This window comes from Lynx canadensis, chromosome E3 (assembly GCF_007474595.2).
Source record: "Lynx canadensis isolate LIC74 chromosome E3, mLynCan4.pri.v2, whole genome shotgun sequence".
NCBI classification, from domain to species: domain Eukaryota; kingdom Metazoa; phylum Chordata; class Mammalia; order Carnivora; family Felidae; genus Lynx; species Lynx canadensis.
The window spans coordinates 14,676,560-14,701,615 of NC_044318.1; the positions used below are offsets into that span (position 1 = coordinate 14,676,560).

The window sequence follows — 25,056 nt, forward strand, 5'->3', positions numbered from 1 at the left end:
AGATGTATTCTGATAAACTTCATTCATTCAACAAATAACAGACTTTAGATATAGGAGATAATATGGTGAGAAAGTCAGCAAAACTGCCACCCAATGGGAGGCTTAGAGCCTAATGGGGAGAATGGGTGGGCAAGTAAAGCACTAAAAATAGTCTGTCATCTAGCTACCGGTCTTATTATTTTCTTTATTCTGTTTTTTTCTTTGTTAATTTTTTTAATGTTTATTTATTTTTGAGAGAGAGAGAGAGAGAGAGACAGAATCTGAAGCAAGCTCCAGGCTCTGAGCTGTCAGCACAGAGCCCAACAAGGGGCTCAAACCCACAAACCATGAGACCATGGACTGAGCCAAAGATGGATGCTCAACCGACTGCGCCACCCAGGCGCCCAGCAGGTCTTTGTTTCTTAATACTATTTTCCTATATAAGGAACCAGGGCTCCTCAGAGAAATGGCTGATTCTGAGGCTGGGTGGGGAAAATACAAGATGAGCCTGGAGCATCTTAATAGCGACAAAAAGTAAGGAAGTACTCACAAAAAGGAGGGGGCAGCTCAAGGGAAGCCCATCCTTAAGAGCCCCCGGTGGCCAAAGCTGGAACAATGTGAGCGACAAAATAAATAATGCAGGATTGGATTATAACCCAAAGTACCAAATAAATATATAGGAGTCCATGCTTGTGTAAACAAATGGCTGAATAAATTAACACATGGAGGGAAAAGGTTCAAATCTTCTGTACAGAAGAATTCCAACTAATATCTATAGATCCCCACCCTCCCAACCTCCAATTTCACTCCCTGGAGTGTGGCTGGACTTAGTAACTGCCTTCTAACAATCATGGAGAACAGCTTGAGTATGAACAGAGAGCGTGGTAACCATGCAGTGCAGAACCTGGGAGGCTCCACCTTAACTACATGATCAAGAGAAGGATCGCTCTTGATAAATCATATTGGTGACATATACCTCCGGGCTGTTCTTCCCATAAATCCATTACTTAGTCTAAAATGTGTGAGGTAAGGTTCAGATAAACCCAAAGTGAGACACATTGACAAAATACCTAATCAGTCCTCCTCAAAACCATCAAGTTCATTAAAAACCAAGGAAAGAATGAGAAACTGTCACAGTCTGGAGGAAACTAAGGATGTATGAGGACTAAATGCAATGTGGTGGGAATAACCTCAGTGTCCATCAGTGGATGAATGGACATAGAAAATATGGTACCTACATAGTGTGGAATATTATTCAGCCACTAAAAAAGGAAATCCTACCATTTGTGACAGCATGGATGGAACTTGAGCATGAGTGGCTAGGTAAAATAAGTCAGACAAAGACAAATACTGTATGATCTCACACATGGGATATAAAAACATTGAACTAATAAAAACAGAGAGTAGAATGGTGGTTGCCAGGAGCCGGGGAAGGAGGGAGAGGGGGAGATGTTGGTCAAAGGACATAAACTTTCTTTAAAAAAAAAATTGGGGGTGCCTGGGTGGCTCAGTCGGTTAAGCATCCAACTTCAGCTCGGGTCATGATCTCAAAGTTGACAAGTTTGAGCCCCACATTGGGCTCTGTGCTGACAGATCAGAGCCTGGAGCCTGCTTTGGAGTCTGTGTCTCCCTCTCTCTCTGCCCCTCCCCTGCTCATGCTCTGTTTCTCTCTGTCTCAAAAATAAAGATAAACGTTTAAAAATAAATAAATAAATAAATAAATAAATAAATAAATAAATAAATATAAAATAAAAAAATTTTTTATTTTTGAGAGAGAGAGAGACAGAGTGCAAGCAGGGGAGGGGCAGAGAGAGAGGGAGACACAGAATCTGAAGCAGGCTCCAGGCTCTGAGCTGTCAGCACAGAGCCCAACGTGGGACTCGATCCCACAAACCATGAGATCATGACCCGGGCTGAAGTTGGACGCTTAACCAACTGAGCCACCCAGGCGCCCCTATGGACCTAAACTTTCTGTTATAAGAGGCATGAGTTCTGGGGATCTAACTTACTATAGTTGACAATACTGTATTGTGTAATTGAAATTTCAGAGTAGGGTTTTAATGTTCTTGCCTGGTAATTACGTGAGGTGAGGGAGCTATTAACTAACATTATTGTGGTAAACATTTCACAATATATATGCATTTCAAATCATTCGTTGTACACCTTAAACTTTTATCATATTATATATCAATGTTATCTCAATAAATCTGGGAAAAAAATAAAAGAAATGCAATGTGGCATCCTGCATGGGGTCCTGGACGTTAGTGGAAAAACTCGGGAAATCCAGATAAAGTCTGAAGTTTCCTTTAAAAACAGACAGCTGGATAAAGGCTATTAAAAAATGAGTGTTCAGGGGCGCCTGGGTGGCGCAGTCGGTTAAGCGTCCGACTTCAGCCAGGTCACGATCTCGCGGTCCGTGAGTTCGAGCCCCGCGTCAGGCTCCGGGCTGATGGCTCGGAGCCTGGAGCCTGTTTCCGATTCTGTGTCTCCCTCTCTCTCTGCCCCTCCCCCGTTCATGCTCTGTCTCTCTCTGTCCCAAAAATAAATAAACATTGAAAAAAAAAAATTAAAAAAAAAAAAAAAAAAAAATGAGTGTTCAAGGTGCAATGAGAGGACACACCGGAAGTAACTAGTCAAAACACAAAGATTTCAAAGCAGAATAAAAATTTGGACAGGATTTTTTTTCAATGAAACACCCTGTGGTAACTTTGTCTAGAACCAAGCAACAATTATCAAGGTTAACTGGAGTCTTTTCTTGTTGTTGCTATCATCATGGTTATTATTTTCTCTCCATTGTGTTTTTTAATCAAAAAATAACATTTATCCGGTATGCTCGTTAGGACTAGTCAAACAGTAGAGAAAAGCACAAAGAAAAACATAATACCCTTCTCCCACCTCCGCCCTCCAGCCAATCCCTTCCTGAGGAAGCAGATTGTGTTATTTTCCACAATCTTTCTGTGTTTATATTAGAAATACAAAAAGTATATGTGGCTTTCCCCCTTTTTTTAACTACAAAAATGTTATCTTTTTTTACTTTAAATATTTTTTAATGTTTATTTATTGTTTTTGAGAGACAGACAGACAGAGCATGAGTGGGGGAAGGGCAGAGAGAGAAGGAGACACAATCCTAAGCAGGCTCCAGGCTCTGAGCTGTCAGCATAGAGCCTGATGTGGGGCTTGAAGCCACGACCTATGAGATCATGACCTGAGCCATGATCCAACTGAACCAACTGAGCCACCCAGGAGCCTCACAAAAATGTTATCTTTACTCACTGCTCTGCAACTCGCTCTGTTCATGCAAAAATCAGGGTGCCTGTGTGGCTCAGTCAGTTAAGCATCAGACTTCAGCTCAGTTCATGATCTGACGGTTTATGGGTTCAAGTCCCGCATCAGGCTCTGTGCTGACGGCTTAGAGCCTGGAGCCTGCTTCAGATTCTGTGTTTCTCTCTCTGCCCCTCCCCCACTCACTCTCTCTCTTTCTCACTCAAAAATAAACATTAAAAATAAATAAATAAAATATATCGCAATGCTGTATCATAAATATCTTCCTAGTGTAACGTATATAAATCTGACTTGTTCTCTCCTTAACTCAATTTTAGTGAGACACAATTTGTATAGAATAAAATGCATCCATATTAAGTGTACAGTTTGCTGATTATGCTTATTACATATGCAACAATGTATATACCTGGATAACTAAAAACACATTATTTATAATTTTTAAAATCCAGGTCTCCAAGAATCTTGCCAAATCCAGTGAAATCACCTGGCTTCTTCCTTGGAATGGAAAGGAAGAAGAGATGGAAATGTCCAGATAATTCTGGGGAATCACCAGCACAGGAAGACTTGCTTCTGACCTCTCAGGTGTATTATTTTGAGAACATTCTCATCCCCTAGAACAGTTTTCCATTTTAGCATGGTGCTAGAGTTGCATGAGTTTGGAAAGGTCTAAGGGAGGCATGTGGGCAGGGAGTTGGCTGGAGAAACCTCGTGACTTGTCCCTGAGTCAACATGGAGGCACCAGAGCTAAGGGTAAATGGCGACAGACACACTGAGTTAAGCAGAGGCCGGACACTCCTCCTCCTGGAGGCTTCTTCCACCACTCCTCATGGACAAGCCTGCCAGATCCCCAGGGCCAAGACCAAATCAACCATACTTCCCAGCACTAATGAAGACCCCAAGGAGAAAGTGGGAACACTGGCCTCTCCCCAAGCTCTCTCTGGAATACCATCTTTGGAAGCAGGTAGGACAAGAAAGAGAAATGGTCCCAAAAGGGAAATGGATTTTTAAACCAGCTGAATATTTACCTGAAAAAGATTGTTTTACATAGAAAAAAAAACAAAAACAAACTTTTTGAAACTGGAAGAGACAGATACTTCTAATTGGCAAATTTAAATATTTTCCCTTTACTCAGCAGAATGGGGTCTCCTGAGGAAATCTGATGTGGTTAGACCAGCACTGTGCAAAAGAAATAATGCAAGCCACAACTGTAATTTTAAATTGTCTTGCAACCAATAAAGTAAAAAAAAAAAAAAAAAAAAAAGCAACTCAGCAATTCCGCTCCTCCATATATACCCAGGAGAAATCAAATCATGGTCCACACAAAACATGTATACAAATGTTCTATCAGCATCATTCACTAGAGCCCAAAAGTGAAAACAAACCAAATGCCCATCAACAAACTGTAGTACATAATAGAATATTATTCCACAACAAAAAGGAATGGAGTACTGATCCATGCTACAATGCAGATGAACCTTGAAAACATTATGTTAAGTGAAAGAAACCACACACAAGACTACATATTATATGATGCCATTTATATGACATATCCAGAAAAGACCAATCCATAAAGATAGAAAGTGGGTTAGTGGTCTCCTAGGGCCAGGAGGGTTGGGGACAACGATGAGCGATTATTAATGGGCTTGGGGGTTTCATTTTAGGGATGGAACTGTTCTAGAATTGATTGTAGTGATGGTTACACAACTGTGAATATACTAAAAATCAGATTGTACACTCCAAATGGTGAATTATATATGAATTATATATCAATTAAGCTGTTATTCTAAAAAGATACATAAGAAGTTAAGTATATTTTTAATTATTATTGTTAATTATTTTAATTATAATTTTAACATGTAATCAATATTTTGTGATTATTATTGAGATATTTTATATTCATTTTTTCTTAACCCAGTGTGTACTTTACATAGGCAACACATCTCAATTCAGATGTTAAATTTTCATTGGAAATACTTGATGCATTTTCAGGTTTCATAAAACTTGCAAGTTAAAAAGTAAATGTAGGGGCACCTAGGTGGCTCAGGTAGTTAAGCGTTCAACTCTTGGTTTCGGCTCAGGTCATGATCTCACAGTTTGTGACTTTGAGCCCCGCATCAGGCTCTGCACTGAGAGTGCGGAGCCTGCTTGGAATTTTCTCTCTCCCTCTCTCTCTCTGCACCTCCCCCACTCACTCTCTCTGTCTCTCTCTCAAAATAAATAAACTTTAAAAAAATAAAAATAAAATAAAATAAGTAAACATATATAGCCAAGTTGTTGGAAAAACACAAGTTTTCCAATAAGTGGATTTAAATAGCATTAGACAGTAAAGTGGATATAGCTAGAGCCATGGCTACAGGTATAGATGGATACAGATACATAGAGATATAGATGGGTAGATAAAGGTAAAATAGTTATACAGATACAGGTACATAATTTTGAGTGTTGTGTGTTAAAATCTGAACTCCTATTACATGTACTAAAATGAAAACGAAACTCCTTTCATGGCCTCAAAGCCCTATGTGATCGCCCCACCTTCTCTTACATCATATCACTCTCCTCCTCTCCCACGAGGCTCCAGCCACACTGGTCTTGTTTACTCCTTGATCACTTATTCCTGCCCATTTATATTTACTATTCCCTCTGCCTGGCACACTTTTCATCAAGATGTTCCCAGACCTGGCTCCCTGCCATCATTCAGGTCTCTGTTCAAATATCACCTCCTCAGAGAGGCATCCGTGACCACCTTATTCAAATGTGACCCCCATCCAGCCACTCTCTAACTCATTATCCTCCTTTTATTTTGTTTGTAACATGTATCACTATTTGAGATTATCTTCCTTATTTTTTCTCTTATTTATTGTCTTTCCCTTGCTACACACACACACACACACACACACACACACTAAGCTTCATGATAAAGGGACAAAATCTGTATTATTCACTGCCCTATCCCCAGTATCTAGAATTATGCCTAGCATATAGTAGATGCTTAAAATATACACAGCAAGTGAATGAGCCATTCATCATCAACCATTCCTCTGTTAATAGACATTCAGGTGGTCTCCAATTCAGGTTGGTCCTATTGTTGCCTTCTAGAGCTATTAGGAGAACTCATATACAACATATCCTTAGCTACTAACACATATCCTTAGCTACCGATGCCTTTGTTCCTTATAGTATGGATTCCTCAAAGTGTAACTTCTGTATCAAAGCATGTGCTCTTTTTAAAATTTTAACAGAGGGGTGCCTGGGTGGCTCAGTCGGTTAAGCATCTGACTTCGGCTCAGGTCATGATCTCACGGTCCAGGAGTTCGAGCCCCGCGTTGGGCTCTGTGCTGACAGCTCAGAGCCTGGAGCCTGTTTCAGATTCTGTGTGTCCCTCTCTCTGACCCTCCCCCGTTCATGCTCTGTCTCTCTCTGTCTCCAAAATAAATAAACATTAAAAAAAATTAAAATTTTAACAGAAAATGCCTTTCCTAAAAATGTTGTGATTTACTGTCACACCAGCAGTATATAAAACATTATTTCCTTTCCCACTGTAGATAACATCAACTGTTTTAATAACTTTTTCCAATCTGATGAATATATAATTGTATTTCATTTAAAAGTCAAATGAAAAATCTTTAAACACAGGAAAGTTGCATATAGCTTCAGATTTTTGTTGGTCATTTGCACATCCTGCATTGTGACTTGCCTGTTTACCTCCTCTTGCCTAATTTCCTATTGGGGTGTTTTTGTTTTAAATCAGCTGGCAGTAACTATGAGTATTAGGGATAGTAACTCTGCCATGAGTTCTCATTATTTAGAGTTCACCCTGCCTAATGCCTCAGAAATTTTAATTGGTATATGGTCAAATCTGTCAGTTTTTTCTTTTGAGGTTTCTGGGGTCCCCACTTAACTGACATAAATTGACTTGCAATTCTGGGACTAATCTTCACTATTCAGAGAGCTCACTTGGCAAGCCCTGAAGACAGCCCTTAGGGCACAAGCCCATAAATTTACTGCCAGCCATTTCAAGACCCATCTTCCCGATATGTCCATTTCTCTCTCCAGCTGGACTTGGAAATACATCCTTGGAACATGGTTTGGTCAATGGCTGAGGATGCCAACACCTTTTACCGTGAAAATCTGAAAAAGCAACTGTCACCAGTGCTGTACTGTGCAGACAAAGAGGAGGGCCCAGAAGGCTGAGAGTGAACCCAACATCCTTGCCAAGACTGGGACCCCACAGATGCACTCTTACCCAACTTTTAACATTTAAAAACTTCACATTTATGAGGGCACCTGGGTGGTTCAGTCAGTTAAGCATCTGACTTGGACTCAGGTTATGATCTCACCGTTTGTGGGTCCGAGCCCCATTTTGGGCTCTGTGCTAACAGCTCAGAGCATGGAGCCTTCTTCAGATTCTCTGTCTCCCTCTTTCTCTGCCCCTCCCCTGCTCATGCTCTGTCTCTCCCTCTCTCTCAAAATAAATATTTTTAAAAATACCTTTTTTTTAAAAAAAGTTTCATATCTATGATAGAGTTGTAAGAAAGGTCCAACAAGAAGAAAACATACATCCAAAATTTAGATGTGATGAGTTGTTAACATTTTGCCATATATATATATATATATATATATATATATATATATATATAGTGCAGAACCGTTTGAGAGTAAACTGCAGGTAGTTCAATCCTACAGAGCTTGTCATGTATTTCCTAAGAGTAAGGACGTTGAGCTATAAAATTATAGCTTAATTACCACACTCTGAAGATCGACTATCAATATAATACTATTATCTAATAATCCGTCCATATTCAAATTTTCACAATTGTCCCTGTAATGTCTTTTAGAGTGGGATTTTTTGGGGGGTGGGGGCAGGCCAGGACCCAATCAAAGTTCGCATATCACATTTCATTGTGCTTTCCCTTTTATTCTCCTTTCATCTAGAACAGCTCTCAAATGTGTTTGTTTGTTTGCTTGATTATTTTTAGGACGTTAATATTTTTGAGAAGTCCAGGCCAGTTGTTTTGCACAATGCCCCTCAACTTGGATTTATTGGATTGTCTCCTCATGGTGATAATTTGGGCAAGAATACCGCATAGGTATTTCTGTGACATGCTCAGTGCTCATATCAGGAGGCACATGATGATAAGTTTGATGACTCAGCTAAGGTGGTGCCCGCACAGTTCTCCATTCCCAGGGTGCCTTTACTGTGAATTAATCAGTAATCCGTGGGGAGATATCTTGAGACTGGTATTACACTCTTCTCCAGAATAATTCACCTAATGGTTTCTGCCTAGGTTGCTGATTCCTGCCTGAATCGAGTATTTCCAGGGTGGTTGCAAAATGTGAGTTGGTAAACTCGTCATTTCTTCTACATTCATTACCTGATGTCCTTCAGCACATTCCCCTCTCCCTCCCTCATCTTTTTCTTTCTTAATATCAACATGAACTCATGGATTCTTCTTTAATCCCATGTGTTATATACACTCCTTAACTACCATTAGTGATTTTGATGCTCAGATTATCCCAGATTTGGCCAGTGGGATCTGGCTTTGGGCTGGCTCCTGGATTATTGTGACACGCCTCCATCATTTTTTTTTTTAGCACTCCATATTTTCTGATGAACAAAAGATGTTTCAGGTATACCTCGCACCTTTCCTGCCATGACCCTACGGTCATCCATTTCTCCAAGGAGCTCTGGTAACTTTTTGTGGACAATGCTATTTAGGAACCAAGATCTGAGCATTAGAAGCGCTCATTGCTACTGGGATGTAATGCTTCAGTAGGACGAAGGCACAGCATGGGAAGTCAGGCCCAGAGTCATCTGGGAACCTGTGCCATCAACAGAGGCTGAATGCAAAATTGGAATCAAGTATCACCTCCCAAGTACAGGAAGTATTTGTTGTTTTCAGATGAGCAGCATCCATTCCTCATTCTTCTGATAACAGCACAACTTTCTCTTTTGGGGAATTACCTCTCCCATCTGTAAACAGTCACGGCAGGACTGTAGATCAAGGTGTCGTGCACCTCTCCCCATATCCAAGAGGTGGGCACTAAATCCCTAAAGTAGACATATGCCCCGGGACCCAGGGAGGATCCTGAAGAAAAATACTGACATGTTTGAGCAGAAGCGGGTTTGACCACACGTCCGGAGTTGACAAAGCCAAGTGACCTTCAAGGTGAAATTAAACACCCCTCTACAAGGTCTGTTGGTTTCTCATTTAGTGAGAGCCTTTGTCCCACACAGTTGAAAGCTTCCCTGTCTTTGTAGAAAAATTCTGACACAATAGAGCCCATTTCAAACTTCCTTCCCTAATATTGGTTCTTTCGTGCATCCTTTCCACTTCATAGAATTCAGTTGTTTTGACAAACGTCTAGATGGCTAGTGATACATTTTCATCTCCTTCCAAATCCTCGCAACAGATAACTGCTTGTAAATCAGCATGGCTTTTTTTTCTGAGGAAAAGCTTCTAAAACTTTGTTCATCTTGTGTCAGTCCCTGCAGGGTTTCTTTATTTGCCTGCTTGCTTGTTTTGTGGGGAGCAAAAGAAAAGCCTGAAATCTCGACACTCATAACCTTCAAAAATTATGAAATCTATTTACCTTCCATTTTCCCTTATTTGAATCCTTTTTCCCCCTTCTCTCTTTCTGGTTATTCTTCTAATCTCCAACACATAGATGTTACACAGAAAGGTAGATATAGGTGAAAAGAAGGAAGGGAGGGAGGGAGAAAAGAGGAGAGGAAAGCAAAAAAAAGATCAAAGGAAGAAAGATTCTTACACTCCCCAGTGCTTCATAATGTAAAAACACAACAAAATATTTTATATCTTTTGGTGCATGGGTTTTTTGAGCCACACCATGCTTTGACACTAGACTTATTCATGTCAAAAGGACTCAGTCACTGTGGAAGACCATTGCTCTGGGGGATGGGGGAAGCACAGGTGCAAGTGTGCAAAATTGATGGGTGCCACTTGTTTCCTCTAAATGAATAGCGGGAGATTTGTATTTCAATATGGGCCATGAGAATAAAAGTGGTTATTTCAGGGCTACAGGAAATACCAACTGCCAGAGCCTGAGGCATCTCTCTGCCCTGCCCTTATAAATCTGAACTTACAGGACAAGAGGGGTGGATGTTCACTGTTGGGTGGCCAGTTTGGCTATATGTGGAAAGAAATGAAACAGTGTGGGGGAGAAGAGGTTCTGATGAAGGTATCATTGATTTTTCTGAGGTTTGGAGCAATAGACAGACCTCCAACTGGCGGAGGGGGAAGACTGCTTAATTTCCTACTCACTCAAAACCCTTTTAGCTCATCGGACATGTATTGGGGGTCGGCAACATCCAGGAAGGCAAAAATGTGCAGGCACTCAAGCTTTTGCTCATAAAGGGACAAGGGAAATGGCCAACTCTGCTCTGACCCACACAAGAGCTTCCCTTAGTGCCGGGCAGCTTACAGCCAATGGTGCACCACAAACCCTTCACTACCAAGTTTCGGTCCTTAGGCAGACATTATTGTTTCTTCCCTACAGCTGGGGTACTTGTGGTTACCGTAATTTCTGTATGATTTCTGTTGAGGTGTTAGCTTATTCAAGACTGTAGAAGGTGGATTTGAACTTGAAACAGGTAAATACAGGTGTGGCATCACATCAAGCGAGTGCAAAGGAGAGACATTTCTCAGACTCTTGCTACTCCAAATGTGATCTTTACACCAGCAGTGTGGGTATCACCCAGCAGTCTGTGGGAAATGCAGTATCTCTGCCCCTCCCCCTCAGACCCACTGAATCAGAATCTGCATTTTAACAATATCTCTGGTGACTTGTGTACATGAAAAGTTTGAGAAGCAGTAGCTTAGAACATGGAAGATCTTTGTCATACCAACGGATGAGACTTCGGTCAGGGCATTAACAAGCCAGCTGATATCCAAGCATCAACCAAATGGTCAGGAGCTACAAATGAATAGTGGTACACAAAATGTCACCTGTATCTTGAGTGCTGACGCAATTTCTGATGTGTGAGAGAACAGGCACAAACCCAGACAGCTGAGGACTACATTTTTCCCCACACTGACATTACATCATCCACTCTGACAGTCACCACAACTCTGCGAGGTAAGTAGTACAGACTTTCGCACCACCCCCATCTTGCAGGTGGAGTAACTGAGGTTCTCAGAGGTAGGACAACTTTCCCAAAGGCACATGACTCGGGTGAGGTCCAGCTGGCACTTGAACGCTGATTGCCTGGTTCCAGGAAGGAGTCCTTCTACAGATGCTTCTGAGCCAGTGTGATAAGGACCAGGCTGGTTGTGTGACTGAAATGAAATCAGCGTGACGTACGCTTGAAAGGAAACAGGATTTCTCTAGTGGGGAGTTGGGAAAAGTAGATAAGCTGACATGATGCCGACAGCTTCAGATATCAGATCCCGGGTGTCTGGCTCCACAAAGAATTCACCTTCACGTTCATATCCTTCTTAGGTACAGGGGGGAGCTGATATCAACAGGCCATCCCACTGAGACCTAGAAACCATCCAGGACAACATGCATCTCTCAAATCTAGGACAGGTCCCTTCTTTTGACAATAATGGCCTATTTTTTCCACAGCAGGGTGACTAAACTCTTTCCTTCATCTCCAAGTGAGGCTGAAAAAAACCCAGATTTAGGGCTTCTTGCTGATATGAACTAACTTGAACGGAAAACCCATTGTTCAGCCTTGTTTCCTCAGTCACCTGCCTAACCTGATTGTAGTCACTTAGAGAGAAGTTCCCCACAGAGAAACTGAAGAGCTTTGCTTAAAGTAATCAACAGAGACCTTGGGGGCTGTTGCAGACCTCAGGAGACGTTTTAGCAACTGTGCCTGGGTACCTTTTCCTCTAGTCCCAATCACTCCTCCTGACATCGTCTGTAAAACTGGACCCTGATGGGCTTCAATAAAAGGGACCACATGGATTCTGAGAAAGAGGTAAGCTGGGGCAGGCTGGAGAACTAAAGGTAGGAAGATCACCATTTTGTGAGCAGAGTAGCTTTGCACTTAGCTGGCCTGCCTCTTGGAGTCACTAAATTCCTGTGGGAGGTCAAGGCAGAAGAGAAGGAAGCAGAGTTCCAGGAATGATGTTCAATTAAACTAACTCAGTGTATCACTGGTTCATTTCAGCCTATCTTCAGGACAAACGAGAAAGAAAAGTCACAAGAGAGGGCATAGTATCGATTAGCGGTATCCAATCATGGACTATCTTTGTTCAATGCATCATGATATAAAACAGTAAGAAGACAAAGAATTCATGAATATAATTTGGAAGCCCTCCTTGGCCTGTAGAATTAAGGTTGGCCAATGTTTTTCTCATACACAGAAGTGGACAGTTTCTCATCATTCCCCTCCTTCCACCCAACTCAAGATCAATGGTTTCCTATGCTTGTGCTTCAGAAAGCAATATCAGCAAAGCAGAAACCACTCTAGGTGTTCCAAACAAAAGAATTGATTACAAAGGTTTGGGGGGTGGATGGGAAAACAATTAGAAAGGGAGGGTTTGATAAGCAGGAAGAAGAAGGATGATAATCAGACATCAGAAGCTGTTAATGCTGGGTGCCTGGGTGGCTCAGTTGGTTAAGTGTCTGACCCTTGATCTCAGCTCAGGTCTTGATCTCAGGTTCATACATTCAAGCCCCACATTGGTCTCCATGCTGAGTGTGGAGCCTACTGTAAAAGAAAAAAAATTTTTTTGGAAGAAAAAATAAAAACAGGTTGGATCTGTGAGCCTGCACCCAGTGTAGTGTTGGAGATACTGAGGAATCTCTTCTGGAGTTTTAAAAGGGGGGCCACCTCCTCCAGGGCTAGCACTGCACAAAAAGTGCTGTCTCTGCCTTGGATGTTGGAGTCTGGAACTAATCCACCTCTCCTGTGGCTGCAACTACAGAAATTTCCCTCCTTTTCCACCCTCTGATTTCCAGCCAGTGCACCCCAAAAGGAAGCCAGCTGTCAGAGAAGCATAGGACATATAGCATGCAAATTTCCAGCCCCAGAAGTACAGATTATGTGTAGATTATGGAAGGGCTGGTATTTATAACCAGCACAGCAACCAAGCTGTCCTAGGTTGACAGCGCCACCCAATGGCCAGCCCTGGAATCGACATGACCCAATACCTTTTTCCTTCTCAAGGAAAAGGAGAGACAGGTGACCTGCACGTAACTTTAAACTGTGAGCTGAATCAGGTCAGCTCCACATATGTTTGTTCAGAGCCTCAGGCCGAAGGAACAGCAGCTACCCAGGGTATGCTTTTCTATGGTGGGTCATAAGAGTGCAAGAAGGTGAGCAAAACACACAGGCACATTTGAGGTGTCTGTTTGCATCATATCTGCTAAAGTGCCATTGGCCACAGCAGGTCACATAGCCAAAACCAGTATTTCACCATTTCACTGGGTAGTCAGACTATGCTGCAGGATAGAATATAAACATGAGTGCAACTAAAGTTCAAAGGCAGAGAAGTGCACCCAAGGGAGAGGCCGGTGCATGGTTTGCTGAAAACAGACTGCATGCATACAAGGCTCAGCATGGTCCAGCATTTACTTGCAGCAAGAAAGGAGAGCTAGTGCACAAGCGCCAGGCCTGTGCAATGTGTCAGTCCGCCATGGCCAGTGGATCCGTTCCACACCAACACAGCACTTACCCCCATTTCATGCTGCAGCGGAAGGAACCCAAACCTTCCCACTGGGGTCTGAAATACAGAAAGCCGTGGGCGTGCATGAGAGCCACTGGTCACGTGCTTAAGGAGAACAAGACTACATATCAATCTGGGAACAGAGAAAGATCTTTCTTCACAAGGCCCTAAGCCCAGCATAGACTGTGAGAACTCTGACTCTCGCAGTAAGGAAACGTTCCAGGCTCAAACCCACTCATAAGGCCAAGCTGGGGCCAAATGACCACACACAGGAGACTGCCTTTCCCAACAGCTCAAGTCCTTGAGTAGGGAAATCCACTCCACTCACCTAGTGTACCGCAAGGTCATATGGCAAAAGAATTGTGACTAATAATCCAATACACCACAGAAGGCAGGAAAAAATCCTGTCTTTGACCCCTCTATTCCTACCTTCTAGTACAAGGTCCAGCATAGAACAGACATCAAGCCATGGTTGTTGAAATTAATAGATTATAAATGGCATGGAGTAATGTGAGGCGTGTATATAACACAGTGATTAGGAACATGAACTTCAACATCACAGGACCTGATTTCAGTGTAAAATGACACAGTGATTTCAAAAACAGTTTGGGGGTACCTGGCTGGCTCAGTCTGTGGAGGATGTGATTCTTTTCTCTTTTTTTTTTAAATATTTTTATTTATTTTTCAGAGGGAGGGAGGGACTGAGGGGTGGGGGGACAGAGGATCTGAAGCGACAGCTGCAAACCCCCTGCTGGGCTTGAACTCATGAACCCATGAAACCATGACCTGAGCTGAAGTCGGACCCTTAAATGACTGAGCCACCCAGGCACAAGGATGTGACTCTTGACCCAGTGTGTGTTCAAGTCCCACATTGGGCATGGAGCCTACGTTTAAAAAAAAAATTATTGGACCTTTTTTTAATGCTTATTTATTTAAGAGAGAGAGAGAGAGCATGAATGGGGAGAGGGAAGAGAGAGGAGAGAATCCAAAGCAGGCTCCACGCTGTCAGCACAGAGCCCAATGTGGGGCTTAATCCCACAAACCATAAGATCATAACCGAAACCAAAACCAAGAGTCACCTAGGCACACCAAACTTTAAAAAAAAAAAACAACTTTAAATAAAAATAGCTTGGGGGTGCCTGGGTGGCTCAGTCAGTTGGGCGTTTGAGTTCAGCTCAGGTCATGATGTCACGGTTTGTGGGTTTGAGTCTCACATCGGACTCTGTGCTGACAGCTCAGAGCCTGGAGCCTGCTTCGGATTCTGTGTCTCCCTCTCTCTGCCCCTCCCCTGCTTGTGTGTGAGTTCTCTCTCTCTCTCTGTCTCAAAAATAAATAAATAAACATTAAAAAACAACCAACTTGGTAGTTTTTCTGTAAAGTTAAACATAAACCATTAAACCCAGCAACGCTACTCTAAGGAAACTACCTTTAAAAAAATGAAGGCAGGGTCACCTGGGTGGCACCGTCGGTTAAACATCTGACTTCAGCTCAGGTCACCATCTGGCAGTTCATGGGTTCCAGCCCCGTATTGGGCTTTGTGCTGACAGCTCAGAGCCTGGAGCCTGCTTCAGATCTGTGTCTCCCTCTCTCTCTGCCCCTCCCCCTCTTGTGCTCTGTCTCTCTTTCTCACAAATAACCATCAAAAAAAATGTTTTTTTTTTAAATGAAGGCATACAGCCACACAAAAACATGCATGTGAATGGTCATAGCAGAATCATTCATAACAGCCAGGAAATGGGAATAATCCAAATGTCTATCAGTTGGTAAGTAGATAAACAAATGCGGTATACCCATCCAGTAGAATACTATTCGGTGTTAAAAATGAATGAGCTACTAATACTTGCAACCACATGGACGTAACACTGGATAAATAAAAGAAGCCAGATGAAAAGACCACATATTATATGATTCCATTTGTATAAAATGTCCAGAAAAAAGTCAATTCACAGAGACATACTGAAGATTAGTGGGTTGCCTGGAGCTACAGATGAAAATGCAGATTGCATTCAAATGAGCACAAAGGGATCTTGTGGAGGGCAAATGGAAATTTCTAAAACTGGATTGTAGTGATGGTTGCACACATTGTAAAATTTACTAAAAATCACTGAGCTGTACATTAAAATGGATGAATTTTGATAAAGTTAAGATAAGACCTGGGTTCAAATGCTGGCCCTACCACTTACTATCCATGTGACCGAGAGTGAGTTGAATAGTCCTATAACCTCTGTGAGTCTCCATTCCTGTAAAATGGGGACTTAACCAAGGATTGTTGAGAGATCGATGAGATAATGCATGTGGTACTCTCAACACAGGGCTTGACAGGTGTCTGAGGAGCTGTCATGGAGTCTCTAGCACCTTTTGCTTTTAGGGAAATCACTTCCACTCAGATCCATCCCAAGTCCAAGGCCCAATCTCACTTTCTGTTTAAGTTGCTGGTTCCCAGATCCCCCCAGGAATATGTCGATCTCTGCCTTGTCCCAAGTCCCTGGTACAAGAATTACTCAGAATATTTCTGGGCCAGAAATAAAAGTATGTCAACTTCACCTACTACATTGCTCCAGAAATTGAAGCTTTTCCAGAATGTTATACTGACATGAGAGAACCCCTGACCAAATACAGACACCTCTTCTTCACCTTTTATTTCACTTTTTTTTGTTTAATGGACAAAAAAAAAAAAGAAGAACCTTGGCTTAGCAAGTCTGGGCTGCCAGGAGCTGACAGATATTCTAAGCAAGTTGCAGGAAACATCCCAGCCTTTGCAATGAACCTTTGGGGAAGGAACAGCCACTGAGAATGTGATTCACTTTGATGACAGCTTCCTGATGAGGGCTCGAACCAGCTGGAGGGTTGGTCAATTTATGACTTCACAGAAGACTCAATAGAAGTCATAAATAAAAGGGCATGTGGGTGTGAGTGCACCACATGAAGTCGGGAGGTCCCAGACGACAGAACGCAAGGCCAGTAACTCTGATTTGGCTCAAGGTTTATCACCGACGCAGTGAAAGGTACAGACCCCATATGCCAGCCATGCTTGTCGCCCGATGGAAACAGATTGTGCCTAAGGACTAAGGGAGCCATTTCTCAGATTCCTCGGGCCGTGGATCTGTGGATAGGGAGGTGAGGAAAGGCCGCCTTCCCTAATAAAATAAACCCTGGTGCCTCCAAGTTTGACCCTCTTTAAGGATTCTTCTAGGAATGAACAACTGGATGTCTCACCTCCCCAGACTGCCTGACTGTCCATTCAATCTGCTCTTGAAAACCAAATGCTTTGTGTTCACATACAACACAGAATAGCTTCAGAACAGGCCACCTGTTGTACTTCCATTCACTCATATAATAACCCTTATTACTATTATTGCTGATGTCAATAAAATTGATTCTGAGCTGACTTCCCCTCCTGAAATAATACGGACATCAAGTCATTGTTGTGATGGTGAGGGCCACATGAGATAGAATGAAAAATAAATAAAGAAATAAGATTCTCAGCACATGCCTGGCACATAGCAATCCTCCAGAACGTGCAGCTGTGGAATTTCTCACTATCCAAACACTTTTCCATGAAAAGATTTAAAACTCACACAGGAGTGTTATGGAGCATTTCTCTCATGTGGAGGATATAAGATGTACTAGATACACACACACACACACACACACACACACACACACACACATTTTGGGATACTTTATATCCACTTTATAGATGTGGCTGCTATATAGATGTAGATTATATAGATGTAGATTCTATATAGAGAGAGCCAGATAGTATACAGTGAGGGGACAGGCATGATATGCTAGAGGGTGGTCAGGAAAGTTCTCCCTGTTAAAGTGACATTTGAGTAGAGTCCTGAGTGAAGTGACAGAGTGGGCCATGTGGATATCTGGGCAAAGGTCATTCTAGGTAATGGGAGCAGCAAGTGCAAAGGCCCTGAGGTGGGATCTATCACAATATATTTGAGAGTTGAACAGTCATCAATGTGCAGGAGTAGAGTGAGCAAAGTAGGTCAAGGGAGTAATACCAGACAAAGCCAAATGTCAGGAGCTAGGGCCTACAGGGCAAAGAGTTTGGGTTTTATCCTAAACGTGATGGAAAAGGCAATCAAGCATTTTCAACTGAGGGGTATCGTGATTGGATTTACTCCCTCGAAGGACCAGTGAGGCTACCATGTGAAGGGTAGATCATGAAGAGGCAAGGGAGGGAGCAGGAAAGAATGGCTAAGAGGCTACTGGAGTTGTCTAGGCTGGTGACAATGCAGCCCTGAACTGGGGCAGTGGTGGGTGGATCTGGGCCCCACTTTGGAGGCAGAGCAGACAGAACGAGCAGAGGCAGTCGGAGGACTGGGTGGCAGAGTGTGCAAGTGGGAGGAAGGGAAAGGGAGCAACGGTGACTCCTGGCTCTTTGGTGAGCACCCTGGGAGGAGGATAGAGCCATTCACTGAACAGTAAAGACACAAGAGAAATATTTGGGCTGGAGGGGGTGGGGGGCCAGTGGTGAAATGTGAAATGTTCTGAGTCTGGGTCACACTTTAAGCCATGTCAGTCATTAAAAAATTATAAATAAAAAAATAAAATAAACCATATCAGTCATTTACACCTCGATGGAACTAGTTAATAACATCTCCTATTAATTGGGGCTTTTCAGTTCACAAGAAACTTTCCTTTTTACTGTATTGTACATGACATATTACATAGTAAATAGCATATACAGTGGGTATGGTATATTATACAGATAAAAGTTGCTTAAATACAGCATACATTACATACCATACCTTATTAAATAAAGTGCATATATTACATAGTATATAATATTATAATAGTAAAGTATCTATATTATACAAATCTATGTAACGCATGGTGTATTATTTATTATACTAATAATATATTATGGTCACTATAGCATGTAGTATCTCTATTATAGTGTGTGTTGTATGGTGTAATATATCATATATATTATATATTACATTATATACAGTATATATTATAGCATATATAGTATATATTATAGCATATAAATAATATATAGCATGTATGATATATGTGCTATTCATGTTACATAGTATATATGATAAAGAGAGCACGTATCATATAAACTAGTGCTTATATGTTATAGTGTATATTATATAAACTGTAATATATAATATGCAGTATGCTATGGTATATTTTATATATATAATATGCTAGCTATTACAGAGTATATTATACATATAGTACATTATGTATAGGTTATTATTTATTATCTCTTTAGGCCTTTAAAGCCTCCAACCTTCCCCCTAATTTCTCTCCCCCACCAAACTGGGAGAAAACAAAGTCTCAGAGGAGGAAATGACTTTCCCAAAGTCTCAGAGGTGGCAGGATGAGAAGCTGGGGCCCATAGAATTCCACTTTGCCTACATTGATTGCTGTATAAGCTTCAGACCTTTTCACGAGAAAAGTCTTGATGGTAAGAAATTTTTGCCCTTATTTATAGAATGTAAATATGCTCCAGATACTATGCCAAGAACTCCTAAATTGTATCTCATTTAACCCTCCCACTGAAACTACCTCCGAGGATATATTTTGTCATGGTTATCTTTCCACAGATGAGAAAACTGAGATTCTAATAGATCGGGGACCTTGCCCACGGTCACAAGGTTGATGAGGAATAAACCCCCCCACACACACCCGAGCTCTTCACTCACCACAAGGAGGTAACTGAATAGAAAAGCCCAAATGCTGGTTACATCCGTTCAGCTGCAGGAATCCGGGTGTAGCTTCTGCTAGGCCTGTGGAAAGAAATGTACAGTTTTCATGTGACTTTTCCCTTCTGAACTATGTCATCTGTAGTGAGAGAGATCTCCAATTTGGGCTTCAGTGCATTGACTATGTCGCACAGCTAAACCCCCTTGCTGGAGGGGGGGGGGAGGGGGGGGATGAAAATCACTAAAACTGAGCCTAACAAAGAAATGACTAACACACAGTCAGCGAGGATGGAGCTGAAGCCCTCAAAGGTGGAAATTACATAAACAGCAGCCTAGATTCCTAAAATGTAGATTTCTCCTATCCCAGTTCTTCAAAAGCTCCAGACGCTTGAAGGAAAATACCTCTAAGTAGACATTTGTTACTTATTTTTCTCTCGTTGCCTGTGCAAACATCCTCCTAAGCTGCACATTTCTCTTATCTTTTTCCTCTCTTCTCTATCACACCAGTTGCCTGGAGCCCTTATTTCTCCATTTTTTTCATCGCTCAAAATTGCACAAAGCTTTCCCAAAGCATTGGTTTGTTGAAACTCATGTATAGTCTGAGATCCTAGCTAGAATTGAGAGGAAGATGAGAAGGAGAGGAGGCAGCGGGGAGCAAGAGCCTGAGTCTAGCCCAGAGAGCCCAGGAAAATGGGCTTTTGCTCGGATAGGTTAATAACATGTGGGTTGCATGAATTTTAAGGACAGGGAAATGTCGCTTTCTAGAAGAACATAGTCTCAGAAATGGTTCCAACAGTTCTCCCTGACATATGTGAATAGAAAGCTACCAGCTCTGGGGGTTAAAGGAGGCCAGGAGCCAACATTTATTGAGCGCTTTCTGTGTACCAGGGCACATTTCCCTAATCCCTATAGCAACCCTAAGTGAGGGATAGTATCACCCCTTTTTTGGGATTGGAAATATAAGTGTTTGTAAGCACTATAACAGCAGGGATTTTGTCTGTCTTTTGTGCCCACATCAGCAGCAGGATGCCCATTGCATAGCAGGTGCTCAGTAAATATTTGGTGAAGGAATGAATGAATGGATAAATGAATGAATGAATAGACCAACACTTACGGAAATATAGTGTATAGGAATAATAAAGAACACAACATTGGAGTCGGAGAGGCCTAAGGCAGGATTAGATGCAATAATGCTGATTAGATGAGATTATAAAGTACTTGTAATCAAGCCCTCTATAAATGGTAGCTGTCTTTATTGTGGTATCATGACAATCAAATCTACACTTGAATTAAATTAATGTTTGATGATGATGAAGAAGAAAGAGGAGGAGGAGGAGGAGGGGAAAGAAGAGAAGATAGGGATGGTCTCAGAAGTATCAGTGGAAAAAAAGATCCTGCCTTGAAATCTTGTAGAAGATGTGAAAACTTGCCAGCGGCCGCCCAATATATTCTTTTTGAATTAGATCAGTCTCTGTAAGGGCTGCCACCTGTCTTGAACTTTCGAGGGACCCAGAATTCAGAATTCTGGCTCCTCCTTTCCCTATTCCAGCCAAGTGGAGTTGGATGAAACATTTATTCCTTCCTCTATCCACGTTGGGAATGACTTTTGAAAGTTTGTATTTGGTCTCTCTCTCTTTTTTTTTTTTTTTTGTTGTATTTTATTTTTTAATGTAATTTATTGTCAAATGGCTTACATACAACACCCAGTGCTCATCCCACCAAGTGCCCTCCTCAATGCCCATCACCCACTTTCCCCTCTCCCCCACCCCCACCCATCAATCCTCAGTTTGTTCTCTGTACTTAAGAGGCTCTTATCGTTTGCCTCCTTCCCTCTCGGTTTGTAACTGTTTTTCCCTTCCCCCTTGGTCTTCTGTTAGGGTTCTCAAGATCCACATATGAGTGAAAACATGATCTCTGTCTTTCTCTGACTGACTTACTTCACTTAGCATAATACCCTTCAGTTCCATCTATGTTGCTGCAAATAGAAGGATTTCATTCTTTCTCATTCAGGTAGTATTCCATTGTATATATAAACCACATCTTCTGTATCCATTTGTCAGTTGATGGACATTTAGGCTCTTTCCATAATTTGGCTATCGTTGAAAGTGCTGCTATAAACATTGAGGTACAAGTGCCCCTATGCATCAGCACTCCTGTATCCCTTAGGTAAATTCCTAGTAGTGCTATTGCTGGGTCATAGGGTAGATCTATTTTTAATTTTTTGAGGAACCTCCACACTGTTTTCCAGAGCAGCTGCACCCGTTTGTATTCCCACCAACAGTGCAAGAGGGTTCCCGTTTCTCCACATCTCACCAGCATCTATAGTTTCTTGATTTGTTCATTTTAGCCACTCTGACCGGTGTGAGTCTCTTTACGGGCATGCCACACAGAACATATCCAAAATGTTTGGATTGGATGTTTCTCTGATATACTGGTTCTCAAAGTATGCTTCACAAACCAGCAGCATCAACACCAGGTAGGAACTCATCAGAAATGTGAATTCTTAGAGCACCCTGGACATCCTGAACGGGAAGCTCTGAGGGTGACGCCCAGCCATCCGTGTTTCCACAAGCCCTCCAGGTGATCTTGATGCCCGTGCATAGGTTTTCAGAACTGTGCCCAAATGAAAGGCAATTAGGGGAGCCCCAAACTGTCCTCTCCATTTAGTGTGTGGGAGGTCTCTGATCTTCAAAGGAGAGGAGTAGGCAGAAGCAGGTTTGCTGGAGAACAGGTGTCTTCTGTAGCAGAGGGGAGGAACCAGAAAACTCTTTCTCAGTCAACCCCCAATCCTGAACATCTACTATGTCCCAGGAGCTGTGCTAACTGCCAGGAAAACCATGGTGAACAAGATGTATGATTCCAGCTATCCAGGATCAAACAACAGGTGCGAAGGACCAGAAGCTCACACGCATCACACCGGCAAAGACGGAAAATGTGACAAAACCAAATACTGGAGAAACAGGAAGCTTCGTGGGTGGCTGGTAAGAGTGTACATTGGCACATCCACTCTGCAGAGCAGTTTGGTGACACCTAGTTGAGCTGGATATGTGCCAACTCTACAGCATACCAGTTCCGTTCCTGAGTATATACCGTAGGACTGGAGAAGCTCCATCACTTTTCACGAGGAGAGATGTCCAGGAGTGTGTATAGCAGCACTGTTTATGACAGAAGAAAGCTGAATGCCCACTTACAGGAGAATGGGTAAGTAAATCGTGATACGGTTGTCCAGTAGAATGCCATAGTAACCAGTAGTAGTAACAGCAGTAGTGAAATAAGTGAATAAATGGAATAAGTGAAACATAATTTTGATAAATTGAAAAAATCATAATAGTGGGGGGAAAAGCTAAATCATGAAATGATATGTACAGCAGGATTCTACTCAAAGTTTTAAAACATGCAACACAATACTACATGTTGATAACAGCTCATTCATACACAATGAAAAGTATAAAAATATGCATGGAGGGGCACCTGGCTTGTTCAGTCAATGGAGCCTATAACTCTTGATCCTAGGGTCATGAGTTCGAGCCCTAGGTTGGGTGTGGAGATTACTAAAAATAAGAAATAAACTTAAAAAAATGTTAATGTACATGGAATAAAAAATGCATTCTGAGGATAAAGATCACCACTGGGAAGGGAGAGAGAGACAGAAGAAAAGGCACAGAACTGAGATGGGGTCCAGCAGGATGAGATTGTATTTGTTATGCTACATTTCTTAAGCTGAGTGAAGCATAAATGATTGTTCACTAAATCAGCCCACAGTTTTTTTGTGTGTACCTGGAATAGCTCATAATGGAATAATTTTACATAAGCCACTACAAGTAGTTAATAAATAATTATAAATGTGGAAAGCACCATGAAGAGACGACAGGCTGTCATAAGAGGAGACATAACAAATCCCTTTATTTCAACTTTGCTTTTTACTTGCCTTCTTGAAAGTCTTACTGTCAGCTGCAACCAGTCATAAATTAGGTTTCGTTTTTGCTTGTCTATATTCTTTGATTTTCTGACCAAGGAAATAAACCATTTGGATTTCGAGATATGTAATTGATATTTTTGATGGGGGCAGTCAAAATCATTTACAAAAGTTTCTTGGGCATTTCCATGTTCTATATGTCTAACACATACTTGTAAGTATAGACACATTAGATGGTGAGTAGGGAATTCTGGGAGGATCTACATCAAGAAGTCAGCAGCCCTTATTTCTGGTGGGAGTATTAGAAATTTGTATTTGCATCTTAAAGTGACTCCTCATGTTTTCATCAACTCATCCCTTTCTCTTCTTTCTTCTGGAACAAAAACCCTCCTTCTTATGGGAAACCTATTCCTTGTATTTCAAGGGGGACTTGTTTCCACCTTCCCGGCCACTGGCTCACTAACATGTCCAATCAGAACATTTCATTTGTAGCCACAGGGATTGGCTGATTGGCTCAAGGATGCACATGTGATGCATGCCCAGCCAATCATATCCCTCCCTAAGACTCTATTTTCCAGTAGGTTCTTCAAATGATGGGAATTAGTCTAGAGTTAGTCGTGTTTACTTTTAGACCTCTTCTGCCTGGAAGAGGCAGAAGAAATGGAGAAATGAATAGAGTGAGCAAGACAGCACCTTGCCAGGATTGTTTGAGCCCTGGATGTAGCCCTGCCTGACTCATCCCTGGAACAACAACCTTGTATTGATACATTCTCTTGAATCACCTACACCAGGTTGGGATTGATTTCTGACACTTGAAGCTGAACATGTTCTGACTTTCACACTTCTATTTTGTTCCCCTCTATTTTCTACAATTTTCACAATGAGCATGCATCACATGTAGAACATGTTTCAGAATTGAAGAAGAGGAGGAGGAGGAGGAGGAGGAGGAGGAGGAGGAGGAGGAGGAGGAAAGGAAGGAAGGAAAGAAACAGCACATCAGTGTTTATCTGCAGAGGGCTCGCTCACAGACTCTTTTCCTCTAAGGTATAGGCCAAGCCCACCTAATTTGGAGGAGGCCATGGCTTGCTTCTGGCCCATGACCCCCACTGGCTCTTCTGAGGTCTCCAGGCCTGATTCACTGCTTCTAAACACTTTCCCCCTAACCAACAAATTACTGAAAAATCCACCTTTTCCAGCATCCCCTGTTGGTCCCTGCTTTACAGTGATAATTAGTATAAAGTTGGGTGTCTCCTTCCCTGCGGGAGAAAAATTCTATCACGGCATGAAGTGGAGCAGAGTGTGGGTGGCTTTAACAGGGAGGTAGGAAAGCTTATGTAAGTGACATTATTATATGTGATTATATCACCAGGGTAGGAGAAACTCATTCATATTTGGGTGTTATACCCACCATTAAGTTTTAGGCTTATGTGAAATAAAATGATGAAGAAAAGCCATGTTCTCTCTCCTTTGTCCAACCCCAGAATAACATAAACACTTATTCAGCCTTACTTGGTCTGGACAGTGTTCTAAGCACCTTCCGTATACTAAATCCTCATAGCAACCCCATGAG

The 25,056-nt window shown here is 42.0% G+C and overlaps 1 long non-coding RNA gene across 2 annotated transcripts in view; it reads right to left on the reverse strand.

Moving 5' to 3' along the window:
* Positions 1-19,650, reverse strand: part of LOC116737819 — a 101,132-nt gene extending 81,482 nt beyond the window's left edge. For both annotated transcript variants that reach the window (XR_004343048.1, XR_004343047.1), the window contains exon 1: positions 19,571-19,650. This is a non-coding gene — a long non-coding RNA (uncharacterized LOC116737819). The remainder of the gene's footprint in view (positions 1-19,570) is intronic.
* Between the last annotated feature and the right edge of the window lie 5,406 nt (positions 19,651-25,056).